Raw genomic sequence first — 22809 nt, forward strand, 5'->3', positions numbered from 1 at the left:
TATTTGCAGCCTATTGGAGTCATACCCTCAAGTGCATCAATCAAAGTCCAAACTTGATTGGTATACATGGAGTTCATTTTGAATTTTATGGCATTGAGCCATTTGTCAGAGTCACTACTCATGACAGCTTTCGAATAGGTCGTGGGTTCATCATTCTCAGTGATATGGGATGTGTGGTCATTCTCAATGACAAAGCCATACCTGAGTCGTACATTACGCACTCTACTTAACCTTTAGAGAGGAGGTATGTATAGTGGCTGTGTCTCAACAATGGCACATCTAGTTGAGAATCAGCTTGGGAATCCTAGATACGTTGTAGGTTTTATACTTACTCAAGTTCAACAGTCCTCTCATTGCCCCCTTCTTGCATAAACTATTTCTCCAGAAAAATGGTATGCCTACCAACAAACACCTTTTGTTGAGTAGGGTGGTAGAAGTAGTATCCTATACTCTTCTTGGGATAACCCACAAACCTGTATTTTTCTGATCTAGCACAAGCTTATGTCCATCAATATTTTTCACATAAGCAGGGCAACCTCAAATCTTAAGATGTTTAAGATTGGGGCTCCTCTCTTTTCATATCTCATATAGAGTGCTAGAGGTAGACTTGGATGGCACTTTATTCAAAACATATGCTGCGGCCTCAAGAGCATATCCCTAAAAGGAGATCGAAAGATTTGTGAAATACATCATGGACCGCATCATATCTAATAAGGTGCAATTCTTCCTTTCCACAATACCATTTAATTGTGGAGTGTAAAGAGGTATCAACTGAGATAGAATTTTACTTTGTTTTAAATGATCGAGGAACTCACTAGTCAAGTATTCTCCTTCTCGATCAGATTGAAGAGCTTTAATACTTTTACTAGTTAATTTTTCAACCATTCTTTGATAATCTTTAAATTTATCAAAAGCTTCAGATTTGTATTTCATTAAATATACATATCCAAACCAAGACATATCATCCGTAAATATGATGAAGTAAAAGTATCCACCTCTGGCTTGAGTCGACATTGGACTGAAAACATCAGTATTTACAAGGTCCAAGATGTCACTCGCCCTTTCTCCATATCCAGTAAATAGAGTCTTGGTCATTTTACCCATGAGATAAGATTCACAAGTTTTATATGATTCAAAATCATAAGGATCAAAAAATTTATCTTTATATAACCTATTAATTCTTGACTCATTTATATGACCAAGTCAGTAGTGTCAGAGGTATGTGACATTCACATCCTCTCTCTTTTTTTTTTTATATTATCAACATTAAGTACGTTATCATTAAGTGATAGGAATAGAAGACCATTATCAATATAAGCATTTCCATGAAATTCGTTAGAAAAATAAATAGAACAACCATTGTTCTTTGCTTTTATTTTAAAATCTTGTTCTAATAAAAAGGGTACAGAAATAATATTTTTAATAATATTAAGAATATAATAATAAATCTTCAGTTTCAAAACTTTATCCGAAGGCAACTTCAAAATTTTGGTTCCCATGGCTTCAGCCTGAATGGACTCTCTACTAGTGTTGAACAGCTCGAAGTCACCTTTATTTAGACTTTTTATTTCTTGTAGACCTTGCAACGATTTGCAAAGATGTGAGCCACAGGCAGTATTCAATACCCAAGAATCTGAAATCAAAGTACTCAATGATAAGTTAGTTTGTATCATATACAAACCTTTAGTAATATTTGCTTGTTTCATAGTTGTAAGGTATTCTTTGTAATTTCTCTTCCAGTGCCCCTCCTTGCCATAGTGATAGCATGTATCTTTGGTGGAGACCTTCTTCGCCTTCTTCTTGGAGATACCAGCCTTAGTGTTCAACTTTTTCTCAGAATCCTTCTTGCCTTTCTTCTTATTGATCTTATCAATAAGAAGAACTGGAGTCTTTTCACATTTGAAATAGCTCTCTGTTGTTTTCAGCATGTTCAACAGCTCAAACAGACTGATATTTAGTTTTTTATATGGTAATTTATTACAAACTAAAAGAAAAAATTAGAGAGAGACTGCAGGATCAAATCCTGGCTAAGTTCATCTTCTATGGTGAAACTCAATTATTCCAGACAAATGATCAATTCAATCATCTTTAGGATATAAGTCTGCACAGATGTGCTTTCAGTCATACGGGCACAGAACAACTACTTAGATATCTGATATCTAGTAGTTCAACTTTGTTCATCATATAACTCCTTAAGATTAAGAAGTATAAAAAAAACATCCATGTCCTCATGCTCCTCTGAAGCTCATTGCTCATTGAGACAAGCATGATGCATTTGACAGTCACACTGTCATCCTTCCACATCTTATATGTGGTCCTTTCTTCCTCAGATGCATCTTCTCCGATCATATCGGGTGCAAATGTATCCAGTATATAGGAGACTTTTTTTTGAGTGAGAATAATTCTCAAATTTCTTAATTAGTCCACATAGCTAGGTCCGATCAATTTGTTAGCATCTAGTATGCCTCTTAGTGATTGTGAGGATGCCATATGTACAGTTAATCTACAATAACAAGAACATAATATAAGCAGACAACTCATGATGACATGTACAATTAGATTAAAACTTTTATCTAATTGTGTCTCTCACTATTTTAACAAATTTCATAGCCCTCAAGTATGAAAAATGAGAAATATTTTTATGTTTCTAAGTAAGGTTGAGATCTCTATTCCTCACAAACACCTTGTGGATAGCACAACAAGCATTCATGAGTTCAACAGTAGGTAACTTTTTACCAATTATACTTCATACAATTCTCAATATTTTTCTCTCTTGTCTCTAGATCATTCATACTCTTGTGGATAACACAACAAACTATAGTAATCTAGTTAAGTTAACCCTGTAATCCCATATAGTCATACTTAAACAATGCTGCCCTTATAGATAGCACAACAAAGTAATACTATTCAAATATGCCATAAGCATCAATATGTACTTAGTCAATATCTTATCAATTTTTATAGTAAGTTTTGTGGATAGCACAACAAGCTCACTAAGATCTTGACATATTCTATTGACCAAGCTTAATAGAAGGCCCTTGTAGTGTCTACATCACTAAGCAATTTATGTCCGAAATTCAATAAGACCAAATTGACCAGGTCAGTAGGTGGGAGGATCTCCATAGCTTTTCTTAGACGCCAACAAAGTTGATCAGACCAGCATACGAACCTAATTAGCAAACCAACTTTAGCACTTACCTAGATACCAATTGATCAAATGAATTCAACATTTGATTTGTAAGTGAATCCCAACACTAAAATTTAATATAATTTTATAAAGGGTCTTTAAATTGGTCTCAGCACATCCTAACTACAACTACATAAAATATACTATATATATTATGAATTTGGTATGCTTTTACAAGTTATAATAACAATCATATTGATATGCCAAAAATCATATAAGGGTGCACAAAATGACTTAACATATATAACAAGTTTAGCCAAATTGAATAATAGACCCTAATCAAATTAGGCATGCATTATGCCCTTAAACATAAAATCAATTTAAGCATCAAGTAACCATGAAACTATAAATTTTATATTATCATAAATTTATAATTTAAATAACTAAAATTTAAATCCATGGTTCAAATAAAGTCAAAAATATTTTTTGATTTTTAAGACCGATACAAGAAATTGATGCAACATTTTTGGCAATATATGAACTAGAACAATTCTATATTATAACTTTTACACTTGTTTGATCAAATCTAGTAAGGATGGCTCTGATACCACTGTTGAGTTTCAGTCATATAGTAAAAATTAAATTTTAAAAATTTTAAAATAAATATATCAAAAGCTTTAACAATTAAAACCACTGAACCAAAACCCAAACCCTAAATTCTCTTTGTAGATGTTGAACCAAATAAAAACAAGCATGCAAAGAGATAGAAATTTAGACTTCCTCTAATGAGTGGTACAGTAAGATACTGATCTCCATGAGACTCTAAAATAGAAGTCCTCCAATGATGATCTATACGAAAGTTAGCCAAGATCTTTCCTAACCAGTGCGCTACCGCGGCCTTTTCTTCACAAGAATACTATCGACTTCGAACTCGAAGTATGATCACATCAATACCTAGTCACCTTCAATTTTGCCACCAGAATCATGCCAAGAGAACACTCTTCAGAAGTCTCACAACCTAAGATTTGATTTTGGGCTCCAACATATAGAAAAATCAAACCCTAGGATAAACTAGCAACACTTGCTAATTTTCTCACCACCCTTCTTACAAATTTTCCTCTCAATTTTTTTCTCTTTTTCTTAGATTTTTCCAAGATTTTTTCTCCCCTATTACCCACCAATTATCTCTGATTTTCACCCAAAATCCAGCCCTTAGCCTATATGGGATGCCCCATATAAATAGGCTAAGAAGGGATGTGAGGAAGGACCAAAGGGTGCCAACTCTTGGTGCTTCAACTTCTCACATGAAGAAATTAATCTCTGTGAATTTATTTTAGTGTAGGAGAGCCTTCACATAGAAGGACTCCTCCTCTTCTATGCCCCATAATTTTTCTCATTAAATTAGTGTGTAATAAATAAGGATCAGGATGAGAATGAAGAGATAGATAAGAGCCTTCATTAAGAAGGACTCTTCACTTCTTAACGTTATTAAGAGGGGGCGGTAATTTATTTTTAATGTGAGACCTGATGGGTGTAGAGGACTCCTTCCATACTTAAAATACTTCTATGTTGGATAAGAACCAAATTAAATTAGATCCAATCCCATTAGGTCAAAGACAACTGGTCTTGCATAGCTCAAACGCTTTAAACTGAACCTATTTAGGAACTTGGTTAATACAATGTGCTAGCATATCAAATTAACCCCTAAGATTTATATTAAATTCTAATTAAATTAGATCAAGATCAAATTTTAAAGTATGTGACTCATTGGGTTCTAAATCTAGCCAGTAGTAGACACAGACTCTTGACATAACTCTAATCTGACCAGATTAGGTCAGCCCAAGAGTCCCAATCAATTAGGACTCTTTCTAATTAATTTTTGAATTAATTTTTTTTAATTTTGATGAGTTACAAGTTAAAATTGATGTATAGCAATATGTCATGACTATTTGAAAGATTTAAAATTTTGATAAAAAATTATCGAAATATTCTTCAGTGGTAAGTTACTGTATAATTCAATCATTCAATCAAACAACTTCTCAGATGAGCCATGGGTATGGAATCATATCAAACCCAATTACTTATATGTATTTTGATTAGAAGGTAATGATTCATGTGATGATATATTAAAAACTTTTTTTAATTATCATCCTGCTTTGGTCAAAGACTTTCAGAATCATCGACTTATGAGATCACATAGGATGTTCACTCTCCTTATTAGGAGTGACTGATCCTTATTGATTACTCACAACCTCCATGCACACTTCACTGTATCTAGAACACCCTATACAAAGATCAAAGAACTAAGTCAGAAAGTGAATCAAAATATGGATTCATGTACACAAGGTACCATGGCGATCTTAGGTCAAAGAATCATTTATACAACTCTATAGGTCTATTCAGTGAACTCATTCTCTAATGAGCTCCTATATTTTTGTATTAGTATCACCACACAAGTGATTGTGAGATTAACCACCCTCATCTCTAAGCATATATTGGACATGCAGTCTTACTGGTATCATTGATCTCCACTCAATAAACCAATGATTGAGAATATTTTAGATCATAAATATTAAGAATTTAGGTCTCACTAGCATGATCTTATCATGGTCCTAAAACCATTGCCCAGACTTATGAGATTCATTATAATCATAAAAATAATAATAAGTTACAGCATATAATGAATAAAAAATATCTATTTTATTAAAAATCAATATCAATTACATGAGTTTGGAAGATAAATTATAGAAAACATCCGATCGCATCCCATATGCGATTGGCTTGTAGGGTATTATTATCTCAAATCCTACCCAAGCTAGAAATGAAGCATACATATAATCTAAAAAAATAAAGATGAGATCAAATCTCAAACCTTTGCATGGATAGAAATACACCACTTCTGATGATCTCAGATTCGAAGGCCTTGAGCTGCACATGTGTCCGATCTTTACAGGTATCCATCGGGATCAATCTTGAATCTTTTTTCTCAAAGTAGGATCTTTACCTCTTTGAATTTTGATCAGCAATTGATCTTGACAGCAACTTCAACTCTTGAACTACAGCCTTCTTCTCCTTGTTCCTTGCTGTAAAAGAGACTTTCTTCTTAGCATGTGGAAGATGGACACCCAACACTTGGGCATGGGAAAGAGAAAAGGAAGAGAGGGTGAGGCATGGAGAGGAGAGAGAGGAAGAGTTTTGAATTCACAAAATTCAATTAATTAAAACCCTAAGACACTATCTCTTTATATAAACCCTTCCTTGATCCAAATCAAGATCCAATCAACTTAAAAAGGCAAGTCCTTATTTCATAAGAATTTTTATCCTTTTAATCTGATTATTTTTCATTAAAATCAGACTTAATTGATAGGATCTTAATCTTTTTTGGTAAGCAGATAGGGTGCCCCAGTCAAAATAGACAGACTAACTAGGTGCCCCTCATCAGGAGAGGTAAGTAGTTGGAGCGCCAACCTTTGGTGCCCCATCCAAGTTTTTTTTTTCATGCAAGAGAGGGTGCGTGGCCCCTCTCTCTCTCTCCTTCCACACCAAACCAAGAGGAGGGGGCGGGCCCTTCTCTCTTCCTCATTCCATTCCAAGAGGTTGGTGCCCCTTGGACCTTCTAAAAAGGGAGGATGGCGCCATCTCTTCTTTCCATCAATTCTTCATTTCAAAAAAAAATATCAAGGAGATAAAGAGGAGATTAGATTGCCAACTCATTGACATGATCTAATCTTGTTGGGCTCACAATAAGATGCCTTGCTAAACCCAAATAGATTTAGGCTAGGTTCAATGCAATGGACTTGATCCAATAGAAGTCCTGAGAAGAATTAAGTTTTACCATGTGCTAGCATGATTCTCTTAAACCCAATAGGATTTCAATAAATCCTAGCCCAATTAGAACTTCATAAAGCCCAATCAGTAAATTCAAGATTAAATCCCTTAATGTCTGACCTATAGGTTTCATTCTATCTGATGGTGAGATATATTATGATCTCCATCAAAATATCATCGAAACTCCTTTCGATGGGTTGGAACAATTCTAACTCTATCCTTCGAAGATCATCGATCATCAAGATGATGCCTGATGAGTCCCACAATCTATTAGTGATACCTAGCAGTATGTAGTGGCAACCTAGTAAAATAAAAGTGTGAACCCCTAGGTGCAGTTATCATATGATTCAGTTCTTCTATCATGAGTCCCAACTTAATGGAGATCATGAAAAACTTGTCAGACTTCATCATCAGTCATATACTAATTGGCTTGACTTGAGTTCATTTGTGAATCCTGTGGAAACTCCTTTCTAGTATTCACCCTTGCTTTGGCCAAAAACTTTTTGAACTCAGTCTCGCAAATCGCATAGGACTTCTCCTTTCCTACCAAGATCGATAGATTCTATTTAGGTACATTCTACTCTAAATAGCGAATCAGAACCTATTGTAACCAACTTACACAGCAAGAACTCGAATGATTAGGGATTAAAAAAATATACAGTCAAACTTAGTAGCCTCACTATAAATAGCTGATGACATCACAGGTCAAAAGACCACTCACACCACTGTAGCATCAAGAAGACTATTGATGAATGAGTAGATATCCAAGTAGTTTCTCATGTTGGTTACGCTCAGTGCAAGTTATTTTCTAACAACTACCCACACCCTCATCCCAATGTCATACACTACAGACCCGAGACTCATCTATCTATAAGGGAGGTGAACCATGCATCGATCTCGAATGGATTGATCACTATCCTCTGTGATAATCTTTTGATCGAAAGTATTTAAAAATTAATCACTAATTAATGTATGTCTCAAATTCTCTGTAGGGTTTCAGGATGGACATGCACAGCGAAAAATATAATGGATTTTAAAATTTTAATAAAAAAATCTTAAATATTATATCTTTAAACCAGTATCTCCTTGATGATTAACAATCATATATAACACAAATTCAAGATTAAATTTAAGTTATAGAAGAATACCTGCAGCGCTTAATCTAAATTTTGGCAGAACTTCACTAGGTGTCCAAGTGTTCGCCCTCCAATGATGATCCACATAGGACTGATCAGGACACCAACTCTTTGAGATGATTCTTCCTCCAAAATTCTCACTCTGAGAATTTTCTTGAACACCAGGACCTCAAGACCCTCTTTCTCTTCTCCTAGCCTTCCTATCACTACCTTTCTTCTCTCCTTGTCTTCCTTAATTCTCTTCCTAGACTCTTGTCCTAAAATTGGACTTGTCATTACTATTTTTGGACTTATCCTAACAAGAGAAGGAAGAGACTAATTGGACAATAGAGAGAGGATGTTAGAAAGAAAGGAGAAACTAAAAGTCTTAATGAATCCAATCCCCCAGCCCACCCCCCTTTAAATACTTAGCGATGGGTTGCCTTCGGGAATTTTTTGTGCCCCTTCCACGCGCCATCTCACATCCATCAGAAAATCTCAAGCCTCCTGATGAATTCTCATGCCCATCTGAAGTTTTTGACACATGGCAATCATCGAGAAAAAATCCAAGAGACACTTCATGCAGAAGGACTCTTCAAAATATTTTTCTCAATGATTCTCTAATGCATCGCACAGCTTCCCATGGCATAATTTTTTTCCACCACCCATCAATATAATTTTATCCATACAATGACCAAAAATTAAGGCACTAACATGAGAATGTCATGGAAAAAAATTCAGATTAAGAAGTCACGTGACAAATGGGTTAGAGTCCTTCACAAGTTGGACTCTTGGTTAGGCACATGGATCAGGCTGACAAGATTTCCAACTTCAATGAATTTCCACGATTAAACCAGAAGGAATTTTGACTTTAAAAAACTTTTTTATGCTCAAACTAAAGTTAAGAATCATCTAAAAATTTATTTCATCATGAAACATAGAATAAGCTCAAGGATGAAGGATCCCATCTCATGGGATGCGAAAGCTGTTTTTGCACACAAAAACTGCACCCATGCACAAGAAAAATTCTTGACTCATGGAGACTTGGTTTCCTAGCTCTAAATTTTTATTACATATATCCAAGGCTAAACTAACTCAAACCCAAAATTGATTTGAATTAATTTGACTTTAATTAGCCCAATCTAGAATTAATTTCAAACCCAATTTGAAATAAGGAGCTAGTTTTTTGCAACATGTGCTAGCATGTCAATTTTGCAAACATGATCTAATCCAATTAGATCCCTGATTAATATCCTTTGTGTGTGACCCATTGGGTTCCACATCTTGCCAACAATAGGTCTGAGTTCAAGTCGATTTGATTTGATTAAAATTTAATCTAACCAATCAAGATTCGATCGAGCTAACCCGATTTCAGTAATTAGAACTCTTTCTAATTAGTGATTGAATTAAACTCTTTAATTTGATCAAACCCATAAGACAAGATTGACGTCTAGCAATATATCATGCTACCTAAAAGATATAAAATTTTTGATAAAAATATCAAAAATACCCTTCAATGGAAAGTTACTGTACAGTTTGATCCTGCGATCTCCCTGCACCCTGAATATGACTTTGGATATGGAATGATGTCAAATCCAATATCATACTCATATTTCTTTCAATCTTATATGATGATTCAATTAATAAAATATTAAAAACTTTTTCTAATTTTTATTCTATTTTGATCAAAGGCTTCCTGAATCATCAATCGATCAGAGCAAGTAGGATGCGATCTCTTTTACCAGGAGTGATCGATTCTATGTTGACCTACTCACAATCTCTATACACATTCTACCATATCTAGAACACCCCATACATGACTAAGTCATGAATGAGTATGAACCAAAAATATGGATTCATATATACAAGGTTTTATGATAGTCTCAGGTCAAAGGATTACATACACAACTCCCACTATAAGAAAACATCTCTTGTCAAGTAAGTAAATTCCATAAGATGTTTCTTAAGTCGGATCAATTCAATGAACTCATTCTTTAATGAGCATCCACTTTCTTGTATTAGTATCTCACATAAGTGGCTTATGAGATCTGCCACCCTCTCCATCGAGCATACATAGAAAGTGCTAATCTATCCGGAACATTGATCTCCTACTCAATGCTCCTATGACTAGGAATATTCTAAATAAGAATTTTTAGGATTTTAGTCTGATAGGTATGATCTCATCATAACCCTAAACTCATTTTTCTGATTTATGGAGTTCATCATAATCATTACTAAAGTAAGATGCAGCATATAATGAAAATTTTTTTTATTATTTAAAGAGTCAGTACATAAGTCTGGAAGATTACAAGGAAAATCCATCAAAATACAAATTTCGATTGGCTTGTAGGGCATATTCTTTTCAATCTCCCACTTGCACTAAAGCCAATCGCCCTTATATTTTATCCCCATACAATCGAGATGGCAATCGAACTGCTGCTGTGGTAGAGCCTTAGTGAATGGGTCTGCTATGTTATTCTTTATTTCTACTCGTTCAATGACAACATCTTGTCTTTTAATTATTTCACGAACAAGATGGAACCATCTTAGAATATGCTTGGATTTATGATGAGACCTTGGTTCCTTTGCTTGAGCAACTGCTCAGTATTATCACAGTAAAGTGGTACTAGATTCTTAATCTCAGGAACGATACCCAACTCAGTGATGAACTTCTTCATCCAGACAAATTCCTTGGCGGCTTCACTTACAGCTATATATTCTGCCTCAGTGATTGAGTCAGCTATAGTCTGCTGCTTCGAACTTTTCCAACTAACAGCTCCACCATTAAGAGTAAAGACATACGCTGAAGTGGACTTGCTATCATCAGGGTCTGATTGGAAACTAGAGTCAGAATAACTTTCTAGTTTTAAATCAGATCCTTCATATACCAGAAAAATATCTTTAGTCCTTCTTAGGTACTTAAGAATATTTTTCACTGCTTTCCAATGATCCTCTCCTGGATCAGCCTGAAATCTACTAACTATACCTAAGGTATAGGCAATATCAGGCCTAGTACATAGCAAAGCATACATGATCGACCCTACTACCGAAGCATAGAGAATAGAACTCATTCTATTTTTCTCTTCTGGTGTTTCAGGAGACATCCTTTTAGAGAGATGTATGCCTTGACTCATGGGTAAATAACCTCTTTTACTTCCATCTATGCTAAACCTCTTTAGCACTAAGTCTATGTACCTGGATTGGGACAAGCCTAACATCCTCTTAGATCTATCTCTATAGATCTTTATACCTAGTATATAGGATGCTTCACCTAAATCCTTCATAGAAAACTTACTTGATAGCTATGTCTTGATCGATTGTAACATTGAGATATCATTCCCAATAAGAAGTATATCATCCACATATAAAATTAAGAAGACAATGGCACTCCTACTAGTCTTCTTGTATATGCAAGGTTCATCCACATTTTTGATAAAGCCAAACTCTTTGACTGTAACATCAAATCGGATGTTCCAACTCCTCGAGGCCTATTTTAATCCATAAATAGATTTCTTAAGCTTGCATACTTGATTTTCTCTTCCTTTTGAAATAAATCCTTCTGGCTGAGACATGTAAACCTCTTCCTCAAGATAACCATTAAAGAAGATGATCTTCACATCTATTTGTCAAATCTCATAATCATGGTATACTGCTATTGCAAGCATAATCCATATAGATTTGAGCATGGCAACAGGTAAAAATATTTCATCATAATCAATACCCTATTTTTGCGTAAAATTTTTAGCTACTAATCTAGCTTTTTAGGTTTCAACTTGGCCATCTGCTCCAATCTTTTTCTTATAGACCCATTTGCATCCAATAGGGGTCACATCCTCTGGTGCATCAATCAAAGTCCACACTTGGTTGGAATACATGGAGTCCATTTCGGATTTCATAGCCTCTAACCATTTGTCTTAGTCCCTTCTCATGATGGCTTCCGTATAGGTCAAAGATTCATCATTCTCAATGTGTGGGCTTCATTATTCTCAATAATGAACCCATACCTTATAGGTGCATTCCGCACCCTATCCAACCTTTGAAGAGGAGGTGTACTTTGTGTTTGTACTTTATTAATGGATATTTTTGGTTGAGGATCATCTTATGCTTGCATTTGTAGGTCTTGAACTTCTCTAAGTTCAATTTTCTTCCCACTGCCTCTTTCTAGGATAAACTCTTTTTTCATAAAAGTGGCATATTTACTGACAAACACTTTATGTTAGTAGGATAGTAAAAGAGGTATCCTATACTCTCTTTAGGATAACCTATAAACAAATATTTATCTACCCTAGCACTCAGCTTATGTCCAAAATTTCTTTTAACATAAGCTGGACAGCCCCATATCTTAAGATACTTAAGATTAGGCTTCTTTCCTCTCTAAATCTCATATGGAGTACTTAGCATAGATTTTGAAGGTACTCTATTCAGGATATAGACAACAGTTTCTAGGACATATCTCCAAAAAAAAATTGGCAAATCTGTAAGGCACATCATGGACCGCACCATATCTAATAAAGTGCGATTCCTCCTTTCTGCTACATCATTTAGCTATGGTGTATAGGGAGGGGTCCATTCTGAGAGAATTCTATTTTTTTTAAGATGATCTAAAAATTCATTGGATAAGTATTCTCCTCCTCGACCAGATCAAAAGATTTTAATACTTTTTTCAGTTTGTTTCTCGATCATACTTTGATACTCTTTAAATTTATCAAAGGCTTCGAATTTGTGTTTCATAAGATACATATATCCAAACCTAGATAAATCATCAGTGAACATTATAAAATAAGAGTATCCTCCTCTGGCTTCTGTTGTCATAGGACCACATACATCAGTATGTATAAGTCCTAATAACTCACTTATCCTTTCTCCATGTCCACTCAATGGAGTCTTAGTCATTTTTCTCATAAGACAAGATTCACAAGTACCTAATGATTTATAATCATAAGGATCAAAGAACTCTTTTTTGTATAACTTGTTAATCCTTGTCTCACTTATATGACCAAGCCGACAATGCCAAAGTAAAGTATTATTCAACTCTTCTCTCTTTCGCTTTTTACTTTCATTAATATGAAAAATATTGTCATTAGATAGAATTAGAAGACCATTATTAATAACGCCATGACAAATAATTTCATTAGAAAAAGAAATTGAGCAACTATTACTCTTTTCATTTATTTCATAACCTTATTGCAATAGTAACGATACAGAAATAATATTTCTAATAATTTTAGACATATAATAATAGTTTTCTAGCTCTAAGATCTTTTCAAAAGGTAACTTTAACATATATGTCCCTACAGTCTCTGCTTGGATTGACTCTCTGCCAATGCTGTAGAGCTCAAAGTCACCCTTCTTCAGCACTCTAACATTCTGCAGCCCCTGCAATGACTTGCAGATATGAGAACCACAGGCGATATCCAATACCCAAGAGTCTGAATTGGAAGAACTTAATGACAAAATTGTATGTATCTCATACATACATTTTGGTGCATCGCTTGCACCTGCCATTACAGTTGCAAGATATAACTTGCAATTTTTTTTTCAGTGTCCTGCCTTGCCGCAGTGAAAGCAAGTACCCTATCCGGAGACTTTCTTCCCCTTCTTCTTCATCTTGCCACCCTTAGGATTCAGTGCTTTCTTTGAACCCTCAAAATTTGACTTCTTCTTAGAGATTTTACCCATAAGAAGAAGTGGAGCCTTTTCTTTCTTAATATGGCTCTCAGCTATCTTAAGCATATTTAACAGCTCAGGCAAGGAGGTGTTCAGTTTGTTCATATGATAGTTCATAACAAACTGAGTGAATGACTCGAGGAGAGATTACAGGATCAAATCCTGACTTAATTCTCCATCCATCACAAAATCAAGTTGCCCCAATCTAGTGATCAGATCAATGACCTTCAGGACATGGTCTTGTACGGATGATCTCTCAGTCATTCTAGTATGGAATAACTACTTAGATATCTCATATCTAGTAGTTCTACTATGTTCTCCATACAACTCTTTTAGATTGATGAGTATGGATTGAGTATCTATGCTCTCATGCTGCCTCTGCAACTCATTGCTCATAGAGGCCAGTATGATGTACTTGACAGTCAAACTGTCATTCTTCCACATCCTGTATGTGGATACCTCCTCTTCTATGGCATCATCTCTATGGCATCATCCCCAACCTCTTGTGGTTCAGAGATGTCAAGAATATAGGAGAGCTTCTCCTGTGTGAGTACGATCTTTAAATTTCTCAACCAGTCTACATAATTGGGATCGGTCAACTTGTTGGAATCTAAAATTCCTCGTAATGATAGTAAAGATTCATTTGTAGAATTTAATTTATAATAATTAAAGAATATTACATAAACAAACAACTCATATTGACTCATACAATTAAATAAGGTCTTTAGATTTAATTATGCCTCCCACTATTTTATCAAACATCATAACCCTCTACTATGATGAACGAGATATATTTCATATTTATCTTAGTGAGATTGAGATCCTAATTCCTCATAATGATCTTGTGTTAACACAACAAACCCTTATGAGTTTATAGGTAGAAAACTCTTTCCAATTACATCTCATACAATTCTCAATATTATATCTTAGCCTCTAAAATATTATTAGCCTTATGTTAACACAACAAGCTATAATATTTTAGTTAAGTTTGATCCTTCATTTCAATACAGTCAAATTCTAATATAACTGTCCTTGTGTTAACACAACAAAGTAGTATATTCAAAATTGCCGTAAGCATCTTCTATGCACCAGGATTATGTTATATCAATCCTTATGAAAACCTCATGTTAACACAACAAACTAGCCATAGTTCATGATGTAACATTAACCTAGCATGAAGGAAGGCCCTTAATAGTGTTTTCAATATTAGGGTTTTTCAATATCAAGATCGCTTAATCAAATTGGCCAGGTAAGTAAGATGGGGGTCTCCCCATTATTTTTCTTAGACATCAATAAATTAGCCAGGTTAGACAACGAAACTAATTAAAGAACCAGCTATAGCACTTTTCTAGACACCAATTGATCAATTGATCAAGAATTGGTTAACCCATAGTTGCATATCACTACCACTTAATATAATTTTCTAATGAGGGTTTTTATTTAGTCTCATGTACATTCTAACTATATAATACCCATTTATGTATCAACATTAAAACTTTCTACATGTGTAAGTGTAACATATGGACATTCATCATCCTAGGACAACCTTGCAGTATAATCCCGTTATGCTAGGATAACCTTATGTCAAGATGATGAAGTGGTGAATCATATATGCATTATTTTATATCATCATATGAAAGCATAAATCATTTATAGTATAAATCATACTATAGATCACATAAATATTATGTATATATGATTGAACCAAACAAGGCCGGCTCTGATACCACTGTAGAGTTTCAGGGTGGGCATGCATAGCAGAAAACATAATGAATTTCAAAATTTTAATTAAGAAATTATAAATATTAAATCCTTAAATCAGAATCTTCTTGATGATTAACAATCATATATAAGATAAATTCAAGATTAAATTTAAGTTATAGAAGAATACCTGCAGCGCTTAATCCAAATTTCGGCAGAATCTCCACCAGGCGCCCAAGTGTTCACCCTTCAACGGTGATCCACACAGGGCTATGATTAGGACACCAACTCTTTAAGATGATTCTTCCTCAAAAATTCTCACTCTGAGAATTTTCTTGAACACCAGGACCTCAAGACCCTCTTCCTCTTCTCCTAGCCTTCCTATCCCTACCTTTCTTCTCTCCTTGTCTTCCTTAATTCTCTTCCTAGACTCTTATCCTAAAATCGAACTTGTCCTTACTATTTTTAGACTTGTCCTAACAAGAGAAGGAAGAGACTAATTAGACAATAGGGAGAGGATGTTAGAAAGAAAGAAGAAATTGGAAATCTGAATGAATCCAATCTCCTGGTGCACCCCCCTTTAAATACTTAGCGATGGGTTGCCTTCGGGAATTTTTCGTGCCCCTTCCACATGCCATCTTGCATCCATCAGAAAATCTCATGCTTTTTGATGAATTCTCATGCCCATATAAAAGTTTTTGACACATGGCAATCATCAAAAAAAATTTAAGAGACACTTCATGAAGAAGGACTCTTCGGAATATTTTTCTCGATGATTCTCCGATGCATCGCACAGCTTCCCATGGCATAATTTTTTTCCACCACCCATCAATGTAATTTTGTCCATCCAATGGCCAAAAATTAAGGAACTAACATGAGAATGTCAAAATTCAGATTAAGAAGTCATGTGACAAATGGGTTAGAGTCCTTCACAAGTTGGACTCTTGGTCAGGCGCATGGATCAGGCTGATAGGATTTTCAATTTCAACAAATTTTTATAATTAAATCAAAAGGAATTTTAACTTTAAAAAAAATTATTTATGCTCAAAATAAAGTTAGCAATCATTCAAAAATTTATTTCATCATGGAACAAAGGATAAGCATAAGGATAAGGCATCCCATCTCATGGGACGCGAAAGCTGTTTCTGCACACAAAAACTGTACCCATGCACAAGAAAAATTCTTGACTCATGGAGACTTAGTTTCCTAGCTCCAACTTTTTGATACATGTATCCAAGGGCTGAGCCAACTCAAATCTAAAATTTATTTTAATTAATTTGCCTTTAATTAGCCCAATCTAGAATCAATTTCAAACCCGATTCAAAACAAAGAGCTAGTTTTTTGTAATATGTGCTAGCATGTCAATTTTGCAAACATGATCTAATCCAATTAGATCTATGATCAATATCCTTTGTGTGTGATCCATTGGGTTTCACATCTAGCCAGCAATAGGTTTGAGTTCAAGTCAACTTGATTTGATTAGAATTTAATCTAACTGATCTAGATCCAATCGAGCTAACCCGATTTCAGCAATTAGAACTCTTTCTAATTAGTGATTGAATTAAACTCATTAATTTGATCAAACCCATAAGACAAGATTGATGTCTAGAAATGTATCATGTCTACCTAGAAGATATAAAATTTTTGATAAAAATATCAAAAATACCCTTCAGTGGAAAGTTACCACGCAATTTGATCCTGCGATCTCCCTGCACCCTGAATATGACTCTGGATATGAAATGATATCAAATCCAATATCATACTCATATTTCTCTCAATATTATATAATAATTTAATTAATAAAATATTAAAAAAAATTTCTAATTTTTATTCTGCTTTGATCAAAGGCTTCCTGAATCATCAATCGATCAGAGCAAGTAGGATGCGATCTCCTCTTATCAAGAGTGATCGATTCCATGTTGACCTACTCACAATCTCCATACACATTCTACCATATTTAGAACATCCTGTACATAACTAAGTCATGAATAAGTATGAACCAAAAATATGGATTCATGTATACAAGGTTCTATGGTAGTCTCAGGTCAAAGGATTACATGCACAACTCCCACTATAAGAAAATATCTCTTGACAGGTAAGTAAATTTCATAAGATATTTTTTAAGTCAGATCAATTCAGTGAACTCATTCTCTAATGAGCATCCACTTTCTTGTATTAGTGTCTCACACAAGTCGCTTATGAGATCTACCACCCTCTCCATCGAGCATACATAGAAAGTGCTAATCTATCTGGAACATTGATCTCCTACTCAATGCTCCTATGACTAGAAATATTCTAAATCAGAATTTTTAGGATTTTTGGTCTCATAGGTATGATCTCATCATAATCCTAAACTTATTTTCTAATTTTTGGGGTTCATCATAATCATTACTAAAGTAAGATGCAGCATATAATAAAAAATAACTTTTATTATTTAAAGAGTCAATACATAAGTCTGGAAGATTACAAGGAAAATGCATCAAAGTACAAATTTTGATTGGCTTGTCGGGCATATTTCTTTCATTCTCAACACCTTGAGAATATACAAAAATCATATTTGTTAATTTCTAAGATAAATCATAGACACATAAATATGATTGAAACAAAAAGCCCTTTATTAATAATCAAACATATTATAAGTATAAAATTAAATCCTGAAATTACAAAATGTGTCAGCTAATAATTGGCTTCTAGGACACAAATCTAACAGATTTGAGGCATCTCCTTCTCTCTATCTCTTTCTTCACGTGAATAATTTCCTACTAAATAGGGATTGGGCGGCACATAAGGAGTTTTAGATGAAGTGGCTATTAGAGGCATGCTTTAAAAGCCAGACTGGCTGACACATGTACACATTCTAGGGATATAATTTTTATTATTAAATTTTTGAAATAAATAAATTTAGATTATTTTTTATTCATGTTGTATTTAAATTATGTTCATGAATTATCAGAGAAATTAACAGATGATGATACATATTCTCAAGAGTTAAAACTTTGAGGCACGTGTCATTATAGTTAATTTTTAAATACTCCCGATCGATGGATCATCAGGGAGATGGTGACTGATCTAAATAGATCGATGCACAGATTGCTTTCCTTTATGAGTAGATAAGTCTCGAGTCTACGGTGTGGAGAAACTGAAATGAGAGTATAGGTGCTTGATAGAGATCAAAGATACTGAGTATGACCAACATGAGAAGTCACTAGGATGGCTACCCACTCGTTAGTGACTTACTCAAAGTTATAATTGTGTAGATAGTTCTTTAACCTATGGTGTCTCGACTGTTCATAGTAGAGTTGCTATAGTTTGACTGCATGATTACTTGGTTACCTAGCCATTCAAAATCTTATAGTGTATATTGGCTACAGTAAGTCCATTGTAGGAATAGGATGTGCACCAAGATAGGATCTGTCGACTCTGGTAGACAGGGAGAGTCCTATGCAATTCATGAGACTGAGTCTTAAAATCTATAGCCATGGTAAGTGAATGATGAAAAAGAGTTTCCATAAGATTTCATATGAACTCAAGTTGATTGAATCTGGCATATGACGAACGAACGAGTTTGATGAGTTATTTTTGACTTGCATCTTATTGGGACTCACAACAGAAGATCCATACTATATAGTAACTATATCTAGAGGTTCAATATTTCATTTTACTAGATTACTACTACATACTGCTAGGTATCATTAGTGGATAGTAAGACTCATCGAGCATCTTTCTGATAATCGATGATCCTTGATAGATAGAGCTAGAAGTATTCCAACCCATTGAAAGGAGTTTCGATGATATTACGATAGAGATCATAATATATCCCACTATCAGACAGAATAGAACCTATGAAGTCACACACAAAAGAGATCTTTATCTGATCAGACGGTTGAATTATGATTATAAATTATAATAAAAATTAATTATCAATATGATTGACAATACAAAAGTTGTAATTAACTAATTTACTAAGTGTTAGTAAATTGTAGGAGGATCAATTGACAATTGGATTGCTGTTTGACTCAATTTGATTGAGCTATTGGGTTCAAATCAGATCTAATTATGAGATAACCCAATTACATAAGAAGATCAATTCTTTGTTTGACTAGAACTTGATTGAATCAATTTTCTAATCAGATTAAGATTTAATTTAGATTTAATTAAGTTCTTAACTAGACTAGAAATTAATATAATTTGTTTGCTAACAAATCCTAATATGGTTAAGATTAAATCAAATTTAAATTGGATTTAAATTAGTAAACAAATGAATCCTAGTTGGACGAAGATTTCTCCTTGGTGCCACCTCTCTCCTTGCACCACCTAAGCCCAACACCAAATCTGATTTGGTGTGTGGTTGAACTAGCCCAAGCATCTCCATGCCATCTCTCTTATATCTATTTTTGGTTGAGATTAAATCTAATTTAATCGAGTTTTGATTGGATCAAAATAGGACTTTCACTTTGATTGGGTTTCATCTTAACAAACCTAGGAAAACTCTAAGCCCTTTAACCCTTGGACACCATCTATAAATAAGGGGCCTTATCGGTGTGGGAGAGCATCTGAAATCCTACCTTGGGCATCAGATTTTGGGTATGAACATGTTGAAATTCGGGGTTTGGTGCATACATATGTGTTTTAAAAATTTTATTTTCTAAATACTGCAGTAGAGAATAAGATTAAAATATTTTTAATCTAAATTATACATGCATGAAAATATAAAATTACATGGATCTATCTCATATGCTGAAATTGATATATGCTGAATTCAGATTGTGATCAAATCACATATCTATTTCATAATCTTTTTCTTCAAATCTGGATCTGAAAAAGAAGAGGTTCTCTCTTAGCCACACAAGTATTCGACCTCTATGAGTATCCACTTGGGATCAATCTGGAACAATCCTCTATAATTTGAATTTTGGTTCTTCCAAAATTCAGCCTGCTAAATCTGAACGAAGGCTGGATCACGATCAATGCTTGATCTTTCTCCTTGATCTTCTTCTTCTCATCTTCTTTAGAGTTTTTCCTTGCTTTATGTTGCTATAAAATACCAGCAACCAGCAAATTATGGGACGTCCAACACCTTGGGTGCGGAACTCTTTAGGACTCGCATCCCAAGGGATGGGCGTGTAGAATGCCCAAAAGAAGAGAAAGGAAGAGGAAGAGAGGGCGTGGGGAGAGACTTTGGGTGTGAGGGGCTCTTGGTTTTGATACTCTAGGAACCTTAGGGGAGGTTCCTTTAAATAGGCATAAGGATTGAATCCTATTCAATCACATAATATATGTCCTACTTGCATTAGGTTTCCTATTAACTTAAGTTATCCAACTTACTTTAGGAGACCCTTTAGGTGCTAATAATTGGAGCCCTTGCACCCATAATTAGACACTCCAAAATGCACCCAATGTTGGAAATGTATCCAAAAAGCCAATCGTCAAGCTGTTGACGGTTGAGCAACCAAGTATTGTAATTGATTTGTTAATAAATAAAATATATTTGGCATTTTCATCATAAGCTTTCATCTTCTAATGAACTCCGTTGTTATGATGAAGTTCTTAGGACTATTTAGATTCATAAAGAGAGAATTTATCGATTAGTCCTTAAAACTGTTCACGATCAAATGATAGGCTGTTAATAAGGACAACAGCTTCTATCGAGCATAGGTCGCTGTAGGCCATATGGGTTGGTTGTCCTCTTAACCAAGGAGTGTGGAGACACTGGTATGGCATACAGGTGAGATGTAAGGATACATCATCATTGAACATGACCAACTCTAGAGTATTCTGCTGTCGAGAATATCTCTGATGGGATATAGGTATAAGTGTCCCTTAGACTTGAGATCGCCTCAGTGACTTGCAAGCAACTCACTGTGCTTTGGTACTGGACTAACTGAATTTCTAATTCAGAGATGGAAGGCTTCTGGGCACAGTCAAGTACTTGCGAAGTCAGAGTGTGATCGAGATGGGATTGACCACTCCAAGAGTTGGAGAAGAATGAGTCACTGTATTTCAATTTAGCAAAACCTTGGCCAGGGTAATCCATCAGATGGATTTGATATTTTGAAATACAATGTGGACAACCTGATTAGAGTTGACAGTTAAACTCTGGGGTGTCCTATGATCATTTTGGTCAAGGGGATGAATTATATGAAAACTATATCCGCATGGGTTCTAAGGATGTTGTTCTACACATTCGACTTATCCGATCGTGGGTACCATTGCTAGATGGTCACTTCGATTGGTATAAGAATTTGTTCCTATACTACTAGCTTAGGTTCGGACCTATGAGGTCACACACATTAGAGTTTATGATCCGATCGGATGGTTGATCAACGATTAAGAATCATTCTAGGGTTAAATGATCAATACGATTGACATTTAACCCAGTGCAAGTGTTGCAGGAGGATCTATTAGCAATTCGATTGCTGATTGGCTTAATTTGATTAAGCCAATGGGCTGAGATTAAGTCTAATTAAATATAATTTAATTAAATTTAGTTTGGGCTTGATTGGATCAATCCAATTGGTTTATTGGATAAGCCAAGTGTAAGAAAAACTAGTCCTAGTTCAACTAGGACTTGGGTCAATCTAATTTCTAATTTGATTAAAAAATTAAATCAAATTAAATCTAATTTAATCTGATTAAATTAGGTTCTTAATTGGGTTAAGACCTATTTTAATTGGTTGATCTAATTTTGATTTGATTTGGTTTAGGAAACCAAATTAAAACAAGTCATAAGACAGAATCCTAGTAAGACTAGGATTCCACCTTGCGCCACATAAGCCTTCTCCACCCCTCTCTCTTATTCAACGCTAATCTTCACTTATTTTGTGCGACAAAAGCCCTCTCCCAGATCTCTCCCACGTTCACAAAAGGTCTCCTCTCTTCTTTCTTACATGGAAGGTGGTTTGGATCAAATCTAAAAGGAATAAGTTTGGATTTCGAATTCTATGAGATAGAGTTTTAGAAATCCAAAACTCTTTTAATTTTGCACCGAATTTATCCAAATTTTTTTTTAAATTTTCATGGATTTTAGGGTATACATTGTGCACCCTTTTCTGGTAATCCATTCACAAAAATATGAAGGAGGTGCTCAAGAGTTGGGCGTCCCTTAACTTGCCATGTTTGGATAAGCCTTGACTAGGTGTTTGACCTAGACAAGGACTCTATCATATCTCTCTATATAAGATGAGTTTCTTCATAAATTTTAGGAGAAATCAGATATTTGAGAGACCTTTGTGCCATCCAAAAATCAAAGAGAAATACCTTTGGGTCGTGGAGATATAAAAGATGCAAGTTTGGGTGTCTAGAGAGAAAAATGTGAAGAAGAAGAGGGTCTTCTTCTAGGGTTTTTGTTTTCATATCTTTCCTCCCTCCATC

The sequence above is a fragment of the Elaeis guineensis genome, unplaced genomic scaffold (assembly GCF_000442705.2).
Source record: "Elaeis guineensis isolate ETL-2024a unplaced genomic scaffold, EG11 Super_Scaffold_1000045, whole genome shotgun sequence".
NCBI classification, from domain to species: Eukaryota; Viridiplantae; Streptophyta; class Magnoliopsida; order Arecales; family Arecaceae; genus Elaeis; species Elaeis guineensis.